Source organism: Hirundo rustica, chromosome 17, assembly GCF_015227805.2.
Source record: "Hirundo rustica isolate bHirRus1 chromosome 17, bHirRus1.pri.v3, whole genome shotgun sequence".
In the NCBI taxonomy this organism is placed as follows: domain Eukaryota; kingdom Metazoa; phylum Chordata; class Aves; order Passeriformes; family Hirundinidae; genus Hirundo; species Hirundo rustica.
In genome coordinates, this window is record NC_053466.1 from 7,610,220 (window position 1) to 7,636,247 (window position 26,028).

General features: G+C 46.0%; 1 long non-coding RNA gene across 1 annotated transcript in view; it reads right to left on the reverse strand.

Annotated features, from left to right (window-relative positions):
• Nucleotides 1-269: 269 nt before the first annotated feature.
• Nucleotides 270-26,028, reverse strand: part of LOC120760585 (uncharacterized) — a 52,405-nt gene continuing 26,646 nt past the window's right edge. The window contains exons 2-3 of the long non-coding RNA XR_005703410.1: nt 914-1,029; nt 270-825 (exon numbers count right to left, since the gene is read on the reverse strand). This is a non-coding gene — a long non-coding RNA (uncharacterized LOC120760585). The remainder of the gene's footprint in view (nt 826-913; nt 1,030-26,028) is intronic.

The window sequence follows — 26,028 nt, forward strand, 5'->3', positions numbered from 1 at the left end:
ATCTGAGAGTCTGCCCAGACACCCAACAAACCATTTGCCAGAGGCCTTCATTTCATGGGTACTATGTGAACTGGTCTCCAGATAGATGAGGTTGCAGAGGTTAAATAGCTAGTTACAGCACATAAAGTTTATATCCACTGTGACTAGATGAACCTTTTCCCTTCTTTTAAGTGATTTTCTCTTTATGGAAAAGAGAAAGATGACTGCAGTCACATCACAACTTTACAGCATAATCCTATTTTAATGGTAATAACATACAAAATCCTTCCTGCTTTGCATCCAAACACCTGCACTGCGCTTCTGTAGCAGTGAGAGATCCTGCTCAGCACGCAAGGGAGACTTGGCACCTGTGTCTTGACAATCTGTCTGATCTAACACACTTAAAAGTCTTCTATTTCAGACTTCTAGAGAGATGAGCAATGCTAAACACAGTAGAGATCCAGAACCTGTCCCAAGAAATTGAGTTCTGCAGGTAATTTTTTCCTTTCTTTTATCAAATGTATACAGCAACCATGTCCTTCCTGCTGTGACTTAGTTTTCTACCAAATTTCATAGAGAAGGCCTTTGGAAGATGGTTGATTGCATATTTCATTTCATAAAGGTAAGAATACTTCATCAAATAAAGAAAATACCATTACCAGATGATCCATGCCAGTCCTAATTGAGCTAAATAGTCCCAAGCAGGTAGTGCCATAATTTCTTTCTCCACCATGCCAGGAAATGCTGTCTCTAGTGCCAGCTGGGAACATCCCAGGAGGAATGATTCCTCCAGAGACTCACTAGTTTGGTGACCTGTTCCATCCCACCATCTTGTCTTTATTTGCCCTAGGGCAGAAAGAGAGGAATTTTTAAATGACTCATGAGATAGTCAAATCTAATTTCAACCTTCATGAAGTCTGGAGTTCCTACTGACCATTTTCAGCCATCTCCTCCATGAAAAGTGGGGTTTTTTGATCATGATCCCTCTGTGCTCTGCCACAGGCGTCTCCCAAAGCAGTGGCTGTGCACTGGACCATCACAGTCTCTCCTCTGTAAATAGATGTAAGGAAGCAAAGAATTGTGAGGCAGGAAATGGCCACTTGGTCCAATGAGCCTGGCCCTTTAAGTTTATCTCAAACGCACCTCCTTGCTTTGTCTTTGCATCTGCAAATCTCCTTTCTCCTCATAAAAATGTCTAGCTGTCTCTTAAACCCATTCAAACTATTTGCTTAAGTGACCTAACTTGGCAGCAACTCCACAGCATTTGGGCAGGCCTGAGTGACATAATGCTGCCAGAATCCCCTGTTTATTTTTCATGTTGCCTGCAATCCTGCCATGCTGGGCTAGGCTGTAGCAGATAAACAAGTCCTGTACAGCCCACAGGAACCATCCATGGAAAACTCAAAGCTACCAGAATTGGCAATGCTGACTCAGCATCCAAAATGCTTCCCACAAAATAACTCAAGAGCTGGCCTCCTTGGAGCTTGTGCTCATGGAAGAGGCATCTCTGGGTGGAGTTCTGAACTGGCTTCAGCCTGTGTTCAAGAACAGATGAGAGAGTTTCTGCCACTCTCCCATTCAAACTTCTCTTCACTAAGCGTATTGAAGCATCTCCTGCTCCCAGCTGGCAGGTAGCTAATTTTAAACTTACAAACAGTTAAGTAAGTGAAGATTTTGTGAAGATTAGCTGGTTTTTCTGCTGCTTATAACTTTTCTTAGGAATGACATTCTGTTGCTTGTTCTAACTCTAGATGAGCACTGCCATTTGGGTCACTCACCATGGTTCCTTCCTCCCTGGTGAAAGACCAGCCTCCCCCATCTGCTCAAACCTAGTGTAACTCTGCCTCCCACTGGAGTTTACAGTGGATAATTTGCTCCTCTGTATCTGTTCTTAAATTGCTGTTACTGATGCTGTTGAACACACACTACTCCACGAGAGGCAAGTTTCAATTGATGCAGCCGATGCTGTGTATTTATTCCTATCAAGCCCACTCAGTGCTTTTCACACATTTTTGCTTGGCAGCACCCCCAGTTCCCTATGTAGGACTGAACACCTCATAGCACAGTGAACTGAAGCCAGGGAGCTTTTTGTCACATTTTCCTAGCTACCTTTCCTGCATGCTGGGGAAGAACCCAATCTGAAAATCATAACCACAGAATAAACTTTATCAGCGGATATGGATCTTCATTCACATGCACCATTACACGTGTATCAGTGGTTACACATAATGCCTAAAGCCTTAAAGTCACTGAAGTAAACACTGCAACATCCAGCCTCCAGTCTTTTGTGGCAGTTCATACTCTGGAACCTGTAGTGAGCAGCCAGTACTGTTCCTCTTCATCAGCTGCCTGAGTATTTGTCAGCTGAACTGCAGCAGTGGGAAAGCAGGAATAAAAACCTCCAACTGTAACTTTTCCATATACACTGAATTCTTAGGTTACAAAATAATGCTACATATTCATATAAATGTAGCCTCACTAAGGCAAAGGGACCATTGATATGAAAACTTATCTGGAATATTAGGATCTCTTCAGTTCCGGTTATTTTCAAGATTCTGTAAGTGGTTGGCACATGGAAAAATCCCTTTGGTCTTGATATAAATCCTATTCTCATAAACATTTGAAAATGCTCTTATTCCAGTTTTGCCAATAAGAACAGATATTTAAAGCATGTAGAAACAGAATCAGGTTTTAATGAGCCTTTTTGCTCCTCTCTAATTACTTTTTGTAGCATTTAAATGGCAGGGCTCCTGATGTAATCCTTCTGCAATCTCTAAGAGACTAATGTGATTTGATTATTTTGTTTCACATATTTTGAGCACTGATTGTGTATTTTATATCTAATGCTGCTGTCCATCTACAGCATGTGCCAATTTGTTTTTTCCTCCTGTTCTTGAATGCATCCATGCCTGGTAAGATGGGAGGCCAGATCCTGCTTTCCCTGGAAAGCTTAGTTCTAGCTCATTTAATTTGATCTGTAATAAAACTTATTTTCTATTTTCCCATCTAATTCTTTCAACTGTTTAAGGCCCCTATGTGTACTAGGTTGTGCTGACTTTTGATGATTTCTTCATCATCAGTCTGTGTACAGAATGTTCCGTATTCAGAGAGATAAATGCAACAACGCAAAACACTTCTCTGTTGAAGAGTAAATCCCAGTTTGTGAGAGACATCATTTGCCATAACATCAGGCTTTTCCCAGAAACTGCCTTTCATTTCACCCTGCATCTGGATTCTGTATTCACTTCACCTTGCCTCTTCCTCAGCCTGGCAAAGCTCGAATTCCCTCAGCAGCTTGATATCAACTAATGCTGTATCAAAGGATGTCTAAACCCCAACTAACTGTGCATAGGGTGATATGAAAGCTCTCAAGAAGACTAACAACACATAGGTGGGAGTCCATTACCACAAGCCTGAGGAGCCCAGCCTCCCCACATCTTTCGCACAGTTGGAGCTGCAGCTCGTGCCACCCCTCACGCTCAGCCCAGCCACCCCAGGATGTGTCGCTGCTCCCCCGTGTGCAGCTGTGGCTGCTGAGCCAACGGGCACCCAACCGAGGCTCACACGGCCAGCTCCCTGCACTCTGACAGCTGGAGATACACAGAGAACAAAAAGAAAGACAAACCTACGAGAGAAACTGAAGAGAAGTCCCCAGGCAATGGCTATGTTGGAATATTGCTTCTCCTCTCTCCACACCATCATTTTTCTCTTGCTTCTCTGTGTGTTAGTATTTTAAAGCAGAAATCTGATCTGCTCATTTGGGTTCCAAACACCCCAAGTTGCTGCTGTAGCACTGCTTGTGTTTGGTATCCAAACCAGCATGGGATGGAGGCTGCCCTCCACAGCAGGGGAACTCAACCCCTCTTGTCGATTTAAACATCTTGTCCGCTTTCATGGAGAACTGACTGTGGCTTCACATCCTGCGCAACCCAACTGCAATGGGCTAAAAGCAAGGGACAGCCTGGGAGAAGGGAACAGTTTTCACAGAAGAGATGGAAAATAAGAGAGGCCGACTGTGCCTGGTTGGTCCATGCTTTTTTCTACTGATGCTGGAGGATAAATCACTGCCCTCCCATATGCCCACGGCAGGTGTGTACAGAGCAGCTGTTCTTGGGGCTCTGTTGCCCTGTAATGGCACATGTATGTTCTACCTACACCCCTGCCGCAGCTGCTGTGAAATAAATCTCTTAACCCACTGGAAGGTGGATTCCCCCATTGTGTCATGGGGAGAGGTATTTTCATGGTGAGAGGATGGGAGGAAATAGGGCTTTGCAACCAGAAACGGCAGAACAATATTCAAAGCCACAGTCCTGTCTTGCCATCCAGATGTTTCCAGAGACACCAAACCACTGCATACCAAACTCAGGGCTTCTCATTCCCACCAGACAGGCACTGCATGAGGAAAGGATATGTGCTCTGTTTAACCTCATTTATTCCTTAGCAACCAAAAGCTCCCTGTATTTTCCCATCTTGGGGGCTTATGTGTGGATCCCCATTCAGTGACATTCTCCCACCATGAATGATTAAGGAATCTGAATCTTTAAAAATTGCCAGATCTCATTTCTGTTCCTAAATACAGCCCTATATAGACAGATAAGCCTGGGAGGCCAGGGGATTTCAGTTAATGATCCCTTTTTATGGGGCCAAGAAGCAGTGCTATAAAAAGGAGGTCTGGGGCTGTTTCTCCCCTCTGTGCCTGTGCTTTGCAGAGATTTATGCAAACATTTTTTGTGCTTTACCTAGCTGTGCTGTGTTTGCTGGGAAAGCAGCTAGGGTCCTTCCCTGGGATGTGTGGCACAGGCATGTGCCAGGTCTTGGAAGGTACGTTCAGCACTGGGCAGCGCTAATGGGAAGTGAGGATTAACATCTTAATCCCTGCTGTAGCTGTGCCACCAGCAAAGCCAAGGCAGTGGGCAACTACCTCAAGGTGGAATGAAATTCAAGTCTGACTTGAAAAGGCTCCTCCTGAGAGAGATGCTCACAGCCTTGCCTTCCTATTTTGGGAATGACTGGGATTTTGCCTCTCATTCATCAGTAACATACTTTTATCCTAATGAGGGCAAGTGTGAAGTGGTAACTTCTCAGCAAGCTCTGTGCTGTGCAGGAATTTCCTTGCCTAATACAGCTCTTGAGGACAGGTTTATTTGTGTGGTTTACTTCATATACCTGCAATATTTTCTTTCCTGCACAGGGCTGAATGTACCTGTTTAAATTTATGCTCAGGACCAACTCAAGGATCAGTCCACTACACATAAGGTACACAAGTTTCACTGTCTCGTAACCTCTACTTGCCTGTGAGAGGAAGTGGGATTACAAGTGAGGAACAGGAGAGAACAGCCATGGAACATGAAATGTCCTCAGCAGTGCTGCTCAACCTCAGAACCCGCAGGCTTAGGGCCAGGGAGTGTTACCAGCAGTCAGCAGCTGGAATTCAACTGCCCCAGCAGGAACTGAAAACAAATGAACAGACTAACTGAAATATACCTTCCCCCGATCTCTCTCTGAATCAACACCATGCTGTTTACAGTAGTGTATAATAATATTGAATCAAGATTTGCATGGGACAATTTCTATGCCACAGCACATGATAACTCTGCAATAACTTTTTTTTTCAGTGATGCAAAAACATTTACTTTAATGATAATGAAAATAAAGTCAGTAAAATCCCTTTGTCCTGTTGTTTTGATCAGATAAACCATATCTACCAACTGTTAGAAGGAGGATTAACTTGGGTTGACATTTTTTTTTTTTAATGTACTATGAGAAAAGCCCTGGGGCCAAAACATTTACAGGCCAGGTTTTAGTTATGTTGATCTAATAGTTTCGCTGAAGAAAATGTCTTTAGACCTGGCAGGTGTGTATTGGTTTTCATTACTTCAAGTGTCTACTAGCAAAGTTTTAATTAACAGAGTTGTACACAAAATATTTTCAGTGATGCAAGAGTAAGGAACTCTGGAGCAGGACTCAACAACTTTGCAGTTGCTGAACTGGGTGCAGTAGGCAGGACTGAAGTAGTCTTGCCTGACTATTGCATGGCTCTCAAATTGGTAGGACAAGTTCTCTGATATCCAACAGTTCCTCTCACGTACTATTTGCAAGACCCCAGTCCCATTATTAGGTACTGAAGAAATTGTCTCTGCTATGGACTAAAGGGAAATACAGGAGCAAGGAGCTGAACAGACTCGGCTGAAGTCTCCCAGTAAGTCTGGGACAGAAGCAGCACAGACTCCCAGGTGTCCCTAGACCTATTCCCATGACCTAACCATCCTGAACTGGCCATTTGCCTCTCCCCACTGCACCTGGAGAAATGCCTGCTTTGAGAACTATGGAAGAAAAGGGAACAAGCTTAGCAAGCTGCTTGCCTACTACAAACATAACAGGAGAAAACACAGCATTTGCTTTGCCTCTTATCAGAGACGTTAGGCCACAAGAGATAAGGTTATTAGCAAAAACATAGCACTGGTGCTCTAGGCAGATAGCAGAGGAGATAGACCACTTATCTTATCAGCTCCTTTATGAAGTCTCCCTCACTGTTATTATAATTTTCTGATAATATTATATACAAAATTGATAGCGTTTTATTTTTCCTGGACAGGTTCTTTTCACTTGCCCTTTCCATAACAGGTTGTCTTTTCCCTCCTCGAGTAAGCGGACTTTCCCTCTGAAGTCCTAAGTTTGGCTGCTCCGTTTTGCCTCTTTTAGATCCACTTTATCCCAGTTTCAGATTATTTCAACTGCACTTCTTTTACAGCCCTGTCTTCTGTTGCCTCTCTTTCAACTGAGACGCTGCTCTACAGGATTGGTTTTTGACAGTGACAACAATAAATAGGATGATTTATACTTCATCCAAAACTCTACTCTTTGTCTGATGAACATTTATTTATCACGAATGATACAGTCCTTTTTGTGTACTTGGGAAAGAGCAATTTCATTATTTAGTTATGCATTTCCATGGGATTCCTCAATCCCTTTGTCCCCCTGCAGTATCCTGGATGTTATGTAAAGGTTTGCTTTTGTTAAATTTAATAAAATTGAAAGAATCGGTGATCATCAAAGAGCACTCTGGTGACTGGCTTGTAAAGACAAGCTCCTTGAACAGTCCCTGCTGTAGGCTCATTTTTTTGACATTTAGGTTCACAACTTTGAGCATGTAAAAGCACCTTCATGCAGACAAAAATTAGGCCCTAAATTATGAAGTGCTGATCCTATATCTCTAAAATTAGTGAGAGATTAGTCACAAGTTTCAAAGGGCACAGGGTCAGGCTCTACCAGTAAAACAGAGTCACCCTGATTTACTGTGCACATTTTCATGGACAGCCTTTGAGATGCAGCAAGGATCTCAAAATGGCCAAACGGTATGAAATGGTCCCCTCCTCAGAACCATCTGTATGCTCCTTATTGTGCACAGTCAAGCTGAAAATTTGGGTCGTTACCATGCAGATTATAACTAATTTCATACATATGATTTTGAAAGAGATCACTTTACAGGGCCTTTGCACAGGGATTACTTGCAATCCTCCTTGAGGGGTGATCTCAAAAGTTTTTTCTCAGTGTGATAGATTGATTTTTCTTTTGGCCATTTGTGATGATTAAAGCGGAGATCGTGACAGATCCTCCTACAGAGGGTCAAGTCCTGCTCCTGGAAAGATGGGAGTTGGCATCTGGTAGCCTAAAACTGGGACAGGCGTTTTAAAATCCAAACACTTGGGCAGGCATTAATTCAGACTGTCTGGATGGGACGACGTTTGTCTGCCCGTGTGGTTCTCATGCACCGTTTCCAGGAGTTGTCCTTCCTAGAATAACATAAACCTCTGAACGATGCTGTAGGACTGCCCTAAGAGCACCTCAGTGGAGTAGGGCATGTTGTTTTAAATAATTTCTAATTCCTTCCTTTCTGTGGTGTTATAAAGCCTCGTTTACACTGCTCTGGCAGTGGGTCTCTGGCCTTGGAGCCTGCTGAGAGGCTGCATTACTCTCCTTAGGGGATCAACAGCTTGGCACATTGTTGTGTTTTCTGAATCTTCATCAGTATTATCTGCTGCAACTTTTTCTTCTGTGATATCCAGATACATTTAAGAGCATATGTGAGTCCTACACTTGTGGCAAACTTAACATTAACTGAAAAACACAGAGGAAGAGTTTTTTTCCTAAGTCAACTGAGTTTCTCATTTCTATATCAGTAAAGGGGCAAGCCCTGCCCAAGAGCAGAGCTGGGCTGTCCTGTTGCACTGGCTGCAGTGCCCAGCCACGCACTTTACAATCCAGCCTGCTTTCTTTTTCATTCCAGAAAAACCATGCAGCCCTCAGAGGCTTGACTTCGTCAGTGGATGTGGTTTCTCCACAAATGCTGGCTTGGTTTGTGATGGTGTAACACTGGATCATTTTGTCAGCGTTTTATATGAAGGGCTCATTAATTAATAACTGCTAAAGTGAGTGTAAATACTTAAAGTCATGCATTTTAAACCAATAATACAGTATATTATGAATGGGTATGACCAGATGAGAGGAAGTTGTCACCATGTTTTGGAGGGCCCCTTCAACACTACTGTGATCACTAACCATCAGCTGCCCTGTCTGTCATTTAGTAACAACTTACTTTGCATGGATAAGTGGAAAATGCAAAATACAACCGGATTTTCTTTTTGGTGATAATCTTACAGTCTGAGCAATCCTCTATTCTAATTTGCTGGATCCCTCGGAGATCCCAAGACACAAATATAGGAATAACTCTGACCTGTTTGCATTTTTACAACCCAAATTGCAACCCTGCAGCAAAATAAGCCTGAAACATCAAGTAGTTTGGGGGCCTTTTTCAGAAACAAACAGAAATCCAGATAACTTGGAACACATAGGTGAAAACTGACTTACTAAATTTACACGCAGTTCTAAGACATAATACATTTCCTGTTTTGAATGTGTAAATAGACTGAAGTGACATCCAAAGAAGACATCTGAAGTACAATGCAAGTCCTTTAACTGTCAAAAGTATTTATTTACCTAAAAGTGATGCAACATCAAAGTTTCTTAACGCAAACTGAAGTATAGATCTCTTTTCACTGAACAAAATGGTAGGAGAGGGAAGCAGAGTGGCACTACTTGGTGGAAGAAGAAGCCAGCAGCAGCGGGTGCTCAGGGGCCTGCCATGCCAGCTGCCTTCTCTGTGGGGCAAAGGAGCTGAGGGTTGTGGTGTGAAAACACACCCACACAATCCCTGCCAGCCCGTGGTATTTTGGTCTCTAGTGAAAGCTGAATCGCTTTGACTCAGCTGCAGAAGCACTTAGGAGTAGTGTGGGAGTCCCCAGAACACATAACAAATCATGGAGTAACAAAGGGAATTAAAAGGTAGTAATATGATACACGATTTAAGAACACAGATTAAATATTGAATTAAGCCCTACTCCCCATTCAGCCTACAGCCAGTCTCTTTGCTATAAAATGGCACTGAGGGCCAAATTCTGCTCCTGCTTTAATGGGAATGAGGAGGAATTGCAATGCAGTTATGTCAGAACAAGCCTGAGATGGTGAGAGGAGCCTGAAGCCAGGGCAGCAGTGAGGTCAGAGCATGCCCAGGAGGGGATGGGGTGGATGGAGCTCCTGACACAGTTGTCAGTGTAGGCAGACAGGCCCTAATTGGTGTGATCTGATTACTTTTTCCAAAAGCTTTGAACTTTGCACAGGATGCCTTGGACCTGCCTGCAGGAGCCCTGCTCTGGTGGGGAATTAGCACAATGGCTGGGCTGACCTCCCCCCAGCTCAATTGAATTTTATTATCTAACGGGAATGGTTGGTGATGAATGACTGACAGGTGTGATCAGCTGATGGGAATGGCTGGGGATGGTACACATACACTGCGATTTACCAGACTACAATGTGTTCTGCAGTGGGCCAAGGATAAAGCTTGTAAAACATTTGTTTTAAGTCTTAAAATATCAAATTCCTCATAACTACCGGCTTCCTAAAACTGGCCCTGGTAATTACAAGTGTTGAGCCATGAATAATTTCACACTAGGAGGTGCATTAATTTTAACCTCCTCCCACCTCCTCCAGACATTGTGAAAGCACATTACCAGTGAGGACAAGTTTATGATCTTATCCAGGACAACTGGTGCAATAATATGAAATGAAAACCAAGACAAAAATGTCATTGTCTGCACACTCTGTACAAAGGGATCCTGCAGAAAGCTCCCTTTGCAGCCTGAGACCAGGAGCGCTCCAAAGGTGCGAGCAAGATTTATGGAGCCTTTGCAAGCACATGGCTCAGACCCTGTCAGATCAGACTGTCGTCAGCCCGGTGTCTAGGGATTGTTTCAAGGAACAGGGAGGAGTTTTGACATCCCTGTGTTTTGACTGTCCCGATGAAGGTTTTTATTTAAAATCTTCAACCGCCCTTGCACAAAAATCCACCGAGACCTGGGACCACGCTGATCCAGCTGCAGCATGCTTGGTCCCAAAACAAGCACCTGCAGTCTGGAGTACCTGGGTTTCTAATCTCACTGCCATTAAGTTCAAGGCAGTAGCACAAGGACGTATTTGGCAAGCTCTCCCTGCTTAACATCTACATGTTTCTGTCTGATCACATTTACGACAGCAGCCCCACAGTTTCACAACTCACTCAGAAGTTACAGCTCAGTCAGAGAGGAAACAGGCAAGTCTGGCTGGAGGAAAGATCAGAGATTTCTATCTTGGGCAGGGCACCCCACAGAGTATTTACCATTCAGGCTGCACTGTCAACACCATCCTCAAGAAGGATGTATAATACAGATGTTAAACACCAATTATCCCACTAAAGATCAGGTAAAGTTAAATAATGGCAAGGGTGTGATGCTTAACATTGAACAAATTAGGGATGATATTCTCTCCTCAAGGTTCCCAGGTGCCCCTGTAGTAGCTCTCCCTCACCTTGTACTACATCAGATTGTGTGTGCTGTTACAGCAATCCTTGGTTGCGAAGTAAAAAATTGTCTTGATGCAGATTTGAAAGCCTTGGGGTTTGCTTCACAAACTCGGCGCTAACATGCTGACAATGTCATTCTCAGTTGCTTCCCAGTCCCTTTAGACTGAGCTAAATACCTTGGGCTAAACATGTAGGCAGTCCTGGTTTATATCAAGACATCACAATTCACAAGCCATTAACGTTGTTGGGCTGCACAAGTTAGAATTTAATTTCTATGTCTCATCTATGATTTTGAAAAACAAAATCTTTGGGCACATTAACGACTGTGCCCTTTTTGTCTTTTATAACAGTATAACAGCACTGAAGCCAGCTATATGTTATTTTCTTGAAATTTTCCATGCTTCCTTCTGACCCTTTAAGAAAAATGTATCAGTGTATCACTATCACTAGGATGAAATTTTCCTCTGGAAATCAAAGCACAATGAAAACTCTTTATCAGTTTCCCCATTCCCTTCAGAAATCTGTGGTAGCAGATGCCTTAAACTCTCTCGTGGGTGAAGGGGAAAGGTTGGATTACTGAAAAAACAAGGCAGGCTTCAGAGTGTGGAGGAGGCATTAGGAACTGCTTAGGATCTCAAACTTGCAACACCTTGAACCCATCACCAGCCAGAACCGTGATGGATGGGAGAGGATAAAGGGCAGTCTAGCTGACCCATGATGCCTTCCAGTGCCCTCCAAGAAACAAGAAGAAAAGAGATTCTTATCACTCTGTGAAAGAACAGAGGGGAAAATTATCATTAAAATGCCTTCCTAATAAAACTAACAAACAGGAACTTTTTTTTTCTTTCAAACTCCATTCTCTTATCCCTTCCCTACAAGCTTCAAGATGGCCATGACTGGAAAAATTTTAGGCTTTGAGTGAACCTTTCCTAAGTAGAGGTCACATCGTTCTGCCTGGACTTTAGCTTCATTAGACATTCTTCTTTGAAAACCTCAAGAAAATAACTAATTTTGGGTACATCTTTACAGTTATCAGTGCATTGAATCACTATGTAGAATTATGGTAATACAGAGAATTAACGTAAATAACAGAATTATTTATTTGTGAATGTGAATTCACATCCCACATCACCCGCCAGAGAATCACTAATGAAACATTAATGAGTCACTTTATTTCTCTGTTTGCTTTAAGTCTGGGAATTTTGCTGTCTCTTTGTAAAGTGCTCTAGGATGACATCAGCTAGTGGAGAAGTTAGGTGTGTTATGGAACCGAGGCAATTACAGACCTTGCAGTAAAGAATTTCTAGTGCAAAGCTGGCCATTGGAATTTCTTTTCCTACGACTGCTTTCCCCCATAGATACCTGCAGCCACGCACATTTGTGACTCTCCCAGCCAGCCAAAGAGATTCGCGGAGCTCACAGGAATCTTTAGGAGTCAGATCTCCCCAAAAGTGGCAAGACACTGCCAATGTGCTTTTACATCATTTATCTTCCTGGTGGTCAGAGGGGCTGGTAGGACAAGGCTGCAAAGCTGAGTGGATCTCAGCTTCAGTGTCCAGCTACAGGGCACCTTGCAGGACTTGAGGTTCTGCAATCAAGAAATGACCTGTGGAAATTCACTTGTTACAGCCCAACAACCTACTCACACACTCAGCAAACAGCTGGGGAATAGAATCTCTTCTTCCCTGTTCCCTGAAAGCTGCATATCGGATTTGGATCAGGAGGGCTTGGAAACATTTTTTTTAAGTTAATACTATGATTCTGAGTATTTTAGGAAGTCACACGTATCTGAATTATTTTCTGAATCCTGTGGTGCCAGTCTCAAGGCCAGGAACTGCTGACCAGCCAGTGCTGCACCTGTGTCAGGCAGGAGGGATATTAACATAGACACTGTGTCTTTCTTTTGGCTATGGAGCTGGAAATGTTTCCCAAACCTGCTGTGATGTAGTGTCCCAGGCTTTGCCTACCATGGGAATTCCATTACCTCCAAGGAACTGTTTTTTGATGTGAAAAAAATTCAAGTTACACAGGCATGCTGGCAAAAGACTTTTCAATGTAACTAAACCACCAAAACCAGGCTCTTTGGCCTCTGTGCTGTCCATCATCCAGCACCTCAGCCCAGGCATGAGAGCTCTGCTACCTGGGAGAGCTGCTCCAGCGAGCCAGGACAGAGGGGCTGACATCAGGCACTATAAAAATGTGTGATTTAATGAGTGCCATGCATCACACCACTCAGGCCTTTAAAACAGCCTTGCTGCTGAGTGCCCAATGTACCGAACTGCCCCAGATCTCTTGTAAATCTTGGCTCTTCTCCTCCAGAGCCTGCCAAGTTCCCATGACCACTGAAGGAATAGGGGTAGTTTGGAACCTTTCTGCATTTAGGGTTTATTCCTAATCCTGTTGGTTCCTATCTCACAATGACATAGTTTGGATCCCCCAAACATTCCAGTAATTCCTCCCTTTTGAGCAGGCAGCCGAAGAGATTCCTTGGCAAGCAGGCATCCCACATTCCTGGACTCCATTCCCAAGCTGTCTTGCCCACTCTTCAGGAATGGCTCCCTGCAGGGACTTATTTCCTTAAGGATGAGAGGTTTTCATACCCTGGCAAGTTTCCCACTTCCTATCATCACACGTATCCTGTGCAAAGAGGGAGCAGAGAAGTGCAGGTTTCTTCTCAGTTGTTCTGAGTGCCCAGACACCTCAGGATGACAAGCAGGTGCTTGCAGAGTGTGTGGTCCCTTGCTCCAAGTTGGGACACTACTGGAGGGTTGCTAGAGGTCCTGGGGAAAACTCTGCCTGAGCTATGACAAAGCACAGGGAAGAGCCTTTCAGATGTGACACATTAAACTGCTGAGAGACGCTCCCAGGTTGTGGCAGAGACCAGCTCCCAGCAGTTACCAGCACTGACAAAGTTGATGCATGAGAGCTCTGCTGCTACGTGAGGATATCACATCTTCAAAGTATCCTTCTACCTCAAGCTCAGGTGAGAGTGTCTGAACATTAAGCTTTTCTCCAGGAACAGTCACCAAAGGGTATCTGGGCTGAATTCACCAATCTCTGTGTGGTGTTGCCTTCTACCTCAGCGCTTGCATGTGCAGTCCAGCACAGCAGCACTTTGCATTTCATCATCTCCCCAGGCCTCCCCCTGACTGCCCAGAACCGAGCTGCTCACCTGCTCACTCACACAGCCTCTCTCTTCTCCCCAGAGAGCTGAGACCTGTGAAATACCCTCTCACTGGGGCTCCAACCACTACTCTCTCTATGAACCAAAGGAGCCCGCAAGGAGCAGGGTATTTTTCAGGCCTGCTACCCAACACCAATACGCAGAGGTGCACGCAAGTTCAACACAAGTTATTGGGCTGCTTATCGCAGGTCACCAGCTGACAGGTTGCACAGTTTAATTTCTGCCTCCAAATACTGTCAGCCACTTGTTTTCTCGTTTGCTGTCCATCACTGGGCTCCCAGGGGTGCTGCCAGCATTTAAATATATTTCAGTATGAATTCTAGTTATTTACGAAAGAAATAGACTCCTTTCCATTACTGAGAGGCCCGGTATTAATGTAATAGGGGCTCTGTTTAACTCCTGTTCTACCAACCTTCCCCTACAGGAAACATTTCTGCCTGCTCCAAACGAGGTGTCTGAGCGTGTTCAAGCAGCGGAGCCGCAGGTACAGCCCGGCAGTCCATGGCACAGCCGCGTTCCAGCCCTGTCCCCGCTCCAGCACTGTCCCGTTCCAGCCCTGTCCCCGCTCCAGCACTGTCCCGTTCCAGGCCTAACCCCGCTCCAGCCCTGTCCCGTTCCAGCCCTGTCCCCGCTCCAGCCCTGTCCCCGCTCCAGCACTGTCCCCGCTCCAGGCCTAACCCCGCTCCAGCCCTGTCCCGTTCCAGCCCTGTCCCCGCTCCAGCCCTGTCCCGCTCCAGCCCTGTCCCATTCCAGCCCTGTCCCCGCTCCAGCACTGTCCCGTTCCAGGCCTAACCCCGCTCCAGCCCTGTCCCGCTCCAGCCCTGTCCCTGCTCCAGCCCTGTCCCGCTCCAGCACTGTCCCGTTCCAGCCCTGTCCCGTTCCAGCCCTGTCCCGCTCCAGCCCTGTCCCGCTCCAGCCCTGTCCCCGCTCCAGCCCTGTCCCCGCTCCAGCCCTGTCCCGTTCCAGCCCTGTCCCGTTCCAGCCCTGTCCCGCTCCAGCCCTGTCCCGTTCCAGCCCTGTCCCCGTTCCAGCCCTGTCCCGTTCCAGCCCTGTCCCCGCTCCAGCCCTGTCCCCGCTCCAGCCCTGTCCCGTTCCAGCGCTGTCCCCGTTCCAGCCCTGTCCCGCTCCAGCACTGTCCCCGCTCCAGCGCTGTCCCCGCTCCAGCCCTGTCCCGTTCCAGCCCTGTCCCGCTCCAGCCCTGTCCCGTTCCAGCCCTGTCCCCGTTCCAGCCCTGTCCCGCTCCAGCCCTGTCCCGTTCCAGCGCTGTCCCCGCTCCAGCCCTGTCCCGCTCCAGCCCTGTCCCGTTCCAGCGCTGTCCCCGCAGCGCACGGAGACGCCTGGCGGAGAGCCCTGTGACTGCACAGGGTGCAGAGCCCCTCCCCGTCCAGCCCCGCAGACACAAGAGCCCCGGGCCAAGGCCGAAGGCAAGCCGTGCTGGACCAGCCCTTGTGAACAGTTCGAAAGGCCAAAGCTGTTACCCTGCGCAGTGCAGTGGGTGAGGGAATGCACGCATCACCTGCAGGAGCGATGAAGAGCCCAGCAGCAGCACAGCAAGCTGGGCAGAACCCCGAGGGCAGAGACATGGTCAAGCCTGCCGGCCAAAGCAGATGCTGCAGAGTTGGTTTTTGAGAATCTGTCAGTGCTGTAGGAGAGCAGAACAGAGACAGCCCCGGGACAGCCTTCTGTTCTGCACAGATAGGGTGTAAAAGGAGTTTTCCCTCCTAACGCTGAGAAAAAGAGATGATGCAACAAGACACTGCGTCACAGCTGAGGAGTTCTCCTGTGGAGAACAGGCCACACAGATTTGTATCTCATCAGTATGCATCGGGCCAAAACCCCTGGGACCTGCAATATTTCCCCAAAAGGGCTGAGGTGATCACCCACTATGTGGCAGGAGACAGAGCCTAGTAGCTGCCCACCGGCTGTGTGTGCACGTCTGAGGCAGAGCAGCGATCTCCTGTGAAAAGGAGAGGCTGGCCGCCTACACTTCTGATCCTGGGCGCTGTTGGAAGCTTGCTCTACTTGGGGACTTTGGTTTCCTTGACTTGAAAACAAAGTAGTAAGTAATATATGACCTGAAAGGGTGTCATTATCATAGCAGAGATCTTGGAGGTCTTTGGAAGAGGAGTGCTGGAGAAATGCAACCTATTAAAAATGCAGTTTTCTCCTTGCCAATTCTATTCCGCTTCAAGGAAAGGGGCTTTTGCAATGACAGCTGGGATGAGCTGGTTTTGACAAGTCAGAGTATGCAAGTATTGATGGAAGTTTTAAGTGAAACATGACTAAAAGACTACATGGTTTACCGTGCTTTTGCCTCCCATGCCCAAGTGCTTAATTCACCTTTCCTACAAACAATCAAGGCAGTGGGCACTGAAGCGTCAAGAATCCATCCTTGATTTCAGCAGGGTACCAGCAAGTCCAGAAAAGCACAATTATTCAGAAGAAACCCAGTGGGAGAATACGCTGGACAGCCTGGAACTGAGCCAGCCATGTCCTGTCTGATAATCTCTGCTCTTGTAACTCGTTGTAGTTCTCAGGTAGTGAACTTATTACAAGACATATTTTCACACCTATTTGCCACTTTCTAGAATTCATTTTTTTCCTGCTAAAATTCTTCTGCCTTTATTTTAATTTTTCACTGAGGGTGGGATTTTCCCCCAAGGGTGACTGCCACACACACCTCCTTAGGAGCTGCACAAAGCTGCCCAGGGCCAGCTGAAAGGCCGAAGCTGCATGTGTGGATTTTCCCTGCAGTGCTTTGGGGAATGCTGCTCAGACCCTCAGACCGCAGCTCAGGCGGGCTCTGCCTCCCAGACCGGGGGAGAGGAGCTGGAGGAGAGACTGAGAGCACCTCACCCCTCCTGAGGTGCTGTAAAAGCCGGATGCACCAGCTGGTCTCAGTGCTCTGCTGGCAAGTGCTGGCATGCACTTCAGCCTGCTCACGTGTGAGGGGGGAAGCATCAGGAAGGTCTCCTGATTTTATAGCATCAGATCACATCTGGGGCCACAACCTGTTCCAGTGGAGTTAAGGCAGAAGAGAAAGGAGATTTTGCCAATGTGTTAACTTTTAATTAAATCTTAATGCCTTAATTAAAGCAAGGAGGGCTTAATTAAGGACTTAGCTAAAATTTAATACTTTAATGGGACTAAAGACTTTAATTTATCACTGAGCTGAAAAAGAAAAAAGCATTAGGGCTCACTCTGAGATGTACATACACACACCAGCCAATTATGAAAGAATCCTGGGGTGTCAGGTTCATCCATCAGAGCATGCTGTGCACAAGGGTAAATCTGTGGTTGTTCACATTTCCGTGTTACCTGCCTAAAGCATAAGCATAACTGCACAAGGGTAAATCTGTGGTTGTTCACATTTCCGTGTTACCTGCCTAAAGCATAACTTGAGATCACTGTATTAAAAGGTACATGGTACCTTTGTCTCTTCCTATAGACTCTTTTCTGAGCTGATGAAGCCCTTCCTCTGGGCTGTCCAATTCACAGCAGCTCAGGGATGAGGCTGGAGGGGTCCTGCTGCACCTGCAAATGCCCAGGCTCTGAGCCCAGGAGCTGCTGCTTTGAGGCAGCGTGTGATTCAAAGGTGTCCCATCACTGGCACATGGCCCACAGCTCTGAGGACTGGACAGTCCTGCCCAGCATGACTGCAGTGACAGGAATGCTGCAAGGCATTTGGCTGGCTTTTAAAGGCCAAGTTTTCATGGAGCTCAGGGCTCAGCACCTCCAATCTTCCACAGATGGGATGTTTGTCAATATTTCTTGTGCCTGGGAAATACAAATCCAAGCCACTGCATCTCATGTTCAGCTTTTCATGTGTGATGCCCTTACACTGTGGGACTTGTACCTCACAAATAAGTGGGTTTTGACGGGCTTCTGATTACAGCTTCTGAAAGATTCCCCACATGCATTGGTCTTTCAAAGGAATCATTTCCAACCATGTGACATTTCTAGCTCATAACCCAGTACACCAAATAATACAGTTACCTAGAGAAGAATCATGACTAATGACAAGGACAGATAATCTACTTATTTACATTTCTTTACATTATGGTTTTGCCCTGTAACATTTTCCACAACTGATCTTGAAGATCTTCTGACAGGTCAGTAGGTATCACTGTGCTTTTACCAGCGGAGAAGCTGAGGTATAGATGGGGCAGTAAATGACTAATCCAAGATCAGACAGTTACCCCACAGATATTTTGAAGACACTTCCCCACCAGGCAGTGTGCAGCTGCACTCCTTTGAAGGGAATTGGAGCTTAAATACAACCTTAGATTCAGAAAACTCAGCCCTTCTCCTGGGTGTAATGTGATACTATGTGGGGCTTGGCATTTTGGTCAGACTGTCATTTCTTCAAACAGAAATCTGCCCAGCCTCTGGAGAAAGGACACATATGTTTCCTATAACAAGACTGTACATTATTTTTTATAAGCATAGGAAGACTATAATATCTGAGAAGACTCATTACGTGCTAACCATTCATATCTGTAACTCTCTGTGGAGTCACAAAGGCCTAATACATTAACTACATCAGACACACAGAGGGCCAAAGCTTCATCTCTGTCCAAGGAGCACAGTGCAGCAGGACCGGCGGGTCAGGATGCAGAGACCCCTCTCTGTTTCTCTACCCGCCTTCACTGGGAGCAGAGCAGTCCCCCAGGAACCTCAGCAATACTTAGGGCAGTTATTCACTGCCAGAGGCAGGAGCACAGCTGGGAGCAATGGGACAGGGTGTGAGGGCGCACGTAGCCCAGACACATCACCTGGGCTGGTTTGCTACAGGGACACCAACACACAGGAACTTTCAGGAGCTCTGGGTGACTCCGCTACCCCCAGGATGTGCATCTCCACGTGCAAAGTAGAGACAGTGTTCAGGAGGTGCAAATGTAAAATACTCCCCAAACCACGTTAGCCATTTCTCCCATAAATCAAAATGTGTTGGGTTCCGCCTGCTTGCGATCCTCCCCAGGATGTGAGGAGAACCACTCTCCTCACACACCCTCGCTTGCTGAGTCTGTGCTCAGCCTGTGGAGGCAGCTTGGGGCTGAGGGGCCGGGGACTTACCCCATGTACTAGCAGTAATTATTCTACTTTGATTCTTGCTCATCTCTGGCCCATGAAATCAAGGCCAAACTTTGGAGTGTGTGTGGGGGGTGAGGAGATGGAAGCTGGGCCCAAACTGCCTTAACTGGTTCCACAGAGCTGCTGCTTTCCGCAGCGAGCAAGCCAGAACAATGTCATCTCAATACCCCGTGCTAATCTGGGGGAAACTGAGCGTGACCAACTTCACGCATGACAGCCTGGAAGCCAAGCATGGGAGGTCAGCACCAGCCTCGCTCAGAGCTCCCTCGCAGTCGGCTTGGAGAGATGAGGCACACAGACAGGCACATCCCAGTGCCCCGTCACTCTCAGCATCCCCGGCCACAGAGCTTGGCCATTGTGCCGGCACCCCAATCCCCACGCTGACAGCCTGAGATTCCAGGGTCTCAGCTACCCACCAACAAGAAAGGCCGGCGCACGTTTCAGGCGTGCTGTCATTAACAAATGAGGCACAGCGCTTGATTAATTCCACAGGTTTCTTCCATTAGGAGCCACTACATCATTGCTACGCGAGAGCCTTCCTCCCCTCAGCGCTGACCTTCCTCCCACAGCTCGCCCATTTCCCTCGGCTGTGGAAGTTATTACAGACTGGTTATTTGAAAGACCTGGAAACCGGGGCAGCCGCTGCTTCCTTTCATCTCCAGCTCTGCTGCTCCTCACTCCTTGGCAGTTTGGAAGGATGGTGGAAGTAATTAATGGCTGGGGAGTGGAGGAGGAGGTGCTCCTAAGAAGGGAGTCAAAAATTCCTCTTGACAATGACCACATGTCTGAGGCTGGGCTACTAGTTCACCTGACAGCAATAAGGGCCTAATAGTCATTAGTCACCACTGCAGACACGCTCCATGCATTTCTCCATAGTCTTTTTTTTTCCATGATGAAGGCTGAAAGTAAAACAGCATCAACCACCCTGATGCTTTCAACAAACTTTTGTCACCTTGCAGGGAAAGACCAGGGAACTGATGGCTCAGAGAGCTTTGTCAGCAACCCCAGCCATAGACAGGGAAGGATTTTCCAGCAAAGAAATACAGCAAACAAAAAAGAGATTTTAAAATGTCAGCTGAAATCCACCAGGAAATGAGACAGCTGTGAAGGGACAGAGAATACCCACAGGGAATTCAGGCTGATCAATACAGAAAGTTTGTGTGACCTGATTCCGTGTGACCTGCACTTCCCAGTTTACTCTTCCTGTCTCTCTTCCTCAGCAGTCTCTCACATCCCGCCCTGCCTTTAATTTCTCTCTGCACCTGATCCTCGGTTATCTAAGGGCTTGCATTCAAAGAGCTTTGCTTCTGTGGTGCAAGAAACAGGCATAAAAATACAGTGGTCATACCATAGCCCAAAAGCAAACTGAGAGCTTGGCTCTGCAGCACTGTGTTCAGGGCAGTAGAGAGCAAGGGTCAGACCCCAGCCCCTGCCTCCTGGCCCCACGCCTGCCCAGGCTGAGATGCTGAGGCCAGGAACCTGTGTGCTGCTCTCCCTGCTGCCTTTCCCACCCGCTCACACACGATAATATCTGAGGTTTTGGCTCAGAGTCACCTGTAATTAGAAAAAAACTGGCAACTTTCTGATGTTAAACTTCAGATAAAATTGGTTGTGAATGAAAAAATAAAAAAGAACGAGTGTTATAAAGTGGAAATGATATATCTGAGAGCTGATCAGGATCTAGAAGAGCGATGCAGGAATGCTAATGCTCCTCCGTGGAGGATTTGGAGATTACATTTTGGACTGAGTGCAAAACCAAAACATTTTAAAACGCAGGCAGGAAGGGAGTGCAGCTCTGGATCTTGGCAGCCATCTGCTTGCCAAACTGTCCCACAGCCACAAGTCATGGAGACTCCCTCGGGCTCTGAGCCTGTCCTAGACCTACTGACCGCAAGGCTGAGGTACAGAGCCGGCACCTGAGCTGTGCCCCTCGGCTTGGTGCTGTCCCCCAGGTGTGCTAGCAAGGAACAGGTGAGTTCAGTGTCAGAGCTCTGCAGAGATCCCTGCCTGGGGCCTTCCAGCCTCCCTTTTCAGGGAGCTGCTTCATGGTGTCAGCTGGATTTTGGACTCTCAAAAGCCTTCTGGAGCAGAGGTTGCAGCTTTGCTTTTCTGAGAATTCTTCATTTTTTCTACTTTATAACCCAGCACTCTACATCACCTATCTCCCTGTACCCCTGCCAGAAAAATTAATCCTGCCATTCCCATTTTTCAACAGGCAAACAGGGGCATAACAAATCACAGTAGTCGGCCCAGGGCCAGACAGAAGATCTGACCTATTGAATCCAGGTCACGCGGTTCTTCAACCAGGGTCTTAATTGCAAGATCATCAATTCCTCCATCCACAGCTGTCCAAGACAAGACTTTTTTCCCAGAAAAGTAGGTAAAAGACTCTTTGGGTCCAGCTGCCTTTCATAAGTATCTTTGCCAAGCTTTTCTGCCCCACTTAAGAGGGCTCAGGCATGGTTTATAAAATATCAGATGGAGAGCTCTGAGATAAAGCCCTTTCTTTTTATAATGCTCAATACAGTGCGTGATTTGGCTGCAGAGGAGAAGCGTAGCTGTTTGGAAAAGAGCTCTCCTCTTTGCCTGACCTAGACATCAGTCATTATAAGTAATTGTCGTATCACTGAGAGAAGAGCAGATCATTTCACTGGTGGAGCAGCCACGCTGTTTGTGAGGAAAACTGCAGTCTCCAAGGGAAGCTGCAGCAGGCTTGATTGGCGCCCAGCTGCCATGCAGAAGTTAAACCAGATGAGCTGTGTCAGCCCAGTGGAAGGCAAATGCATGGTAGCTGCTCCAAAAGCCTCTCTGCCCCTAGATTTGTCACTGACTGCATTGTTATCTGCCAGGGGGCAGAATCTAATCAGAAACACATTTTTGAGTGAAGGACTGACCTCTGCAGTATCACCAGGAATTTCTGAGGTGGTACAGCTGTGCAAGTGCCTTCCCACCTCTGTGAGGCAGAGTCATGCCCACTTCCATTTCAGTGCTCCAGGCTCTCATGTGCTGCTGAGCAGCATTTCTTTCCATCCTAAATCCATTCACTGTGTTTGGAATACAGCTGTGGAGTACTGAGATGTTTCAGAAGATGGCAACTTCAGTCAGAGATGATCAATTGAAAGAATCAAAGACTCTTACAAGAACCCTTGCCTATCCCAGATTTTCACCACCGTATTTCTACAGTGTTCAATAGTGTGCATTTGGCCACTCACCACTTGTCTTCCACAAAATCACCTCCTCTTGATTTGAAGAAGTAAGAAACACAAAACCATACATATAATCTTGTTCTTATGATTAATTATTCTCACTGTGAAAGGAGCGGGGGGAGTGCCTAATTTTATAATTATTTGGCTTCACTTTTCAGCCAATTTCTTGTTCTGCCTTTCCACTCAGATTAAATAGCGTTTAATTCTTGATATTTTCCTTCTGAAAAGGTGCTTACCTACTGTTGCCAAGTCATTTCTCAGACTTCATTTTGGAAACTCAGATGAGCTGAGCTGTTTAAATATTTCACACTGTTTAGCTTGAAATTGTTTGTGATGTTCCTCGTCCCCTGCTCTTCTGCCACCTCCATTCTTAACAGTGTTGAGCTAACCCCTAATATGGGCTATAGAGGAAGTCCTAGCATCAGTCCCACCAGTGTAGCCCACTGTCAGAATCCCCTACTTGCTGTTCCATCCTGATTCCTCTTCAGAGCATGAAGGGAACCCTGAGACCATCCAAGGACTCTGTTCCCACTCCAAAACTATTCTTGTGAAGACAAAAACTGGCTTTGAGATCAGGTAGACAAGAGCTGTGATGACTCTGGGCTTGGTCGCCAACAGGAGCAATAGAGGAAATTCTACAGAAGCTCGTAACAGCCTTAAAATGTAATTAATTTCCTGCGGAGCATTTTATTAATACCCCTTGAACAGCCACCTTCTCAGAAATGTACAGTACCCACAGGTGCTCAGCACTGGAGACCTCGGAAAGCCCCAGGGCTCAGTCTGGAGGGTGCTGAACACCATCACGTTCCTGGGCACTGCACGCTCTCCACAAAGCCTCCCTAAATGCACCAATTTCAGGCTTTGAGATGGAATCCCTGGAAAGGGTTTGCTGGCATACCAATGATAGGAGTTCACTAACTAATAAATGCTGATAAAACCGAATAAGAGATTATTTCTTTGCTCTCTTTCAGCTTTGTTTTCAGAGTTATGTCAAGTAGTCCTGAAGAAAAAATCAAGTACAAAAAACCAAATATTGTTTGGTTTTTATATCAAAACTCTAAGGATAATAAAATAACCAGAAAAAATACAGAAGAATAAAACCACTCAGTCAGTGCTTTGTTTCCTTGTTTTGTTCTAGTCTACTTGATTTCCCTCTAAACCTACTCACAAACTTTAGGAGAAAGGATGGATCAGTAATCCTAACAAACATGCCAATTTTCCAGTGATTTGAGTCACTGTGGGATTGGGGAGCAGATGAGAACACAAGGTTTTTTCATCTTATTCTGCAAGTAAGGGCAGGACTCACAAATCTTTTGCATACATAAATCCTATAAATGCCTGTGCACCTTGTATATGGGATTAAGACCTTTTCAAGGTGAGAAGTTGTAGCCACAGTGGTATGGTTGGAAAGCTGAGTCTTCACCTGGCATTGAGGTAACTTATTCGCAAGTTCCTGTTCTTAACAGCTGGCACTCTGCTAAAATGCAAGTGGAATATTTTCAAAAGTACTCCCAAAAGTTAAATCTTCCATTTTAATATTCAAAATAAGAAATGGCCCTTCCAAAACACTTGGCACTGCCCCTCTGAAAATCACCAGTCATATCTGTGCTTATTTTATAACATCTGACAACTTTCTGTCGTGCCCCACTGCTGGATAACAACCTTGGTGACTTTTTGGCAGCTATTACATTATTTGCTTATTTCAGTCCCAAGGCTCAGCTGTTGGATTGAAGACCCTGAAGAGCAGAGCACTTAGTTGCTCTTCATGGTTACTGGGAAACACCTAAAAATGCAAAACAAACATATCCTAAAGGCTCAGATGCTAAAAGGAAGATTATATTTTTTAACTCTTGGTTTTTTGGCCTGCTGCATATGTTTAGATCACTGAGGGTTTTGCAATTATGCAAATGGCTGAAGAACCCTCTGAAGCTGGGGCTGAGCTGGAGTTCAGAGGCATACCTGTAATAAAATCCCATGATGACTTAGGAGTGCCACTTCAGGCAAATACCCCTTTCCAAGATAAAGAGCAAATACACTATTGCAATACGCTGGGTTCTTCTCATTCTTTCGCCTTCCCCGTGTTTGGCACAAGTCCAAATCCTCTCTGTTTTCCACCCACCCATCATACATATTCTGCTAAATATCCTGTCCTCTTGTCGTTTTGGCAAAAAATAAACTATGCACGAGAAAGAATTATGCCTGTGAGGCTCTCATAAAAAAATTCCTGTGAACGATAAATCAAAACAAAATAATAATTATCGCCAGCCACAGGACCACGTTTATGTTTCTCATATTTTTCTCTTACTTTTTGTAGATTATCAAGTCTACACAAGAGCAAGAGCCAGATTTTCTTAAAGATACTGATACACCAGTAATCTCCAACTCCAAAACTGAAGCTCACCTTGTCTACAAGAGAATTCTTTATGCTATTTACAAAAAGGTTTAAAATTTTCTCTTAGAATTATAAACGGTACGTTTCTGTCCTGGAAACAAGATGCCTTGTTTTTTCCTATGGCTGCATAAATCTTCCATGGTCCCTGTGCTACTCCTGACTTGCATTTAATAAGTAATGAATAGTTACAAAGTGATTTTTTTTTTCCCCTAAGGCTCTCAAAGGCATTGACAGGGACTCATATTCTGCAGATGGGCAAACTGAGGCACAAGGGACTTGCCCAAATTCCCCGTGTGGCTGGGTGGAGGCAGCTGCCGGATCTCCTCTGGCAGATGTCCAGCTTGCACCGGCACAGGGGGTCCGGATCAAGCTCAGGGGCATTTCCCGCTGGGACACTGAGCACAGGGAACAGCCACCCATGCAGGAACAGCACCTGCTCAGAGGAGTTCTCCAGCCACGCTGGGGCTGAGGAATGCAAGTGGGGCTGAGACAGGAGTTTCCCACTCCTGCAAGAGAGGGTTGGGCTGCATGAAAATGGGAAGGGCCAGTGAGACCAACTCTCCTCCCTGCTGGCCAAGTGCTGCCCAGTTTTTGGATGCTGGGCTTCAGTGTGACATGGACCAAAAGGACAGAGTGGTGAGGCTTAGAATGAAATGTTCACTAAAGAAATGTTGAAAGAATCAGCATGGTTCAGTCTAGAACAGAGAAGGAAAAGCAACGCTCCACTCTTTTTCCCATCTTGGCAAAGTCCTAATAAAGGTTCCAGTCTCTGAAACAATGTGGAGCTGTGGCAATCAGCACCCAGAGCTAAGGTGTAACCTCACCTTTCCTTCCGCAGCAGCCTTGGAGCTTGAACAGAGCCAAATCCTTCAAAAAGCCCAAGAGCAGATGAAATTAATGTATGAAGCCCCACCAAAATAAACGTCTATGGGACTTTTTCTGAAACCTCATGGGAGCTCAGACAGCTAGCCAGCTTTTTTGTCAGCACCTGTCAGCTTATTCCCACTCCAGCAGGCATCAGGACTTGTGCCCCTGTGTGCTCTTACAACAGCAATTAGGCTCATTAGAGAGCAATTAACACTATTACTTATCAGCAAAGTTCAGAAGTATTTTAAAATTGGTTTGTAAATACATTTGCCCACAGGAAAAAAAAATACCATTTGCTGGATTTCAGCATTCCTGGAACTTAACTGCACCTTCCCTGTGTAAAAACGAAATAATAAAAACCCACGTGTAACTCCTAACCAAATCCACTGAGAAGGTACATTGAAGTAATTAT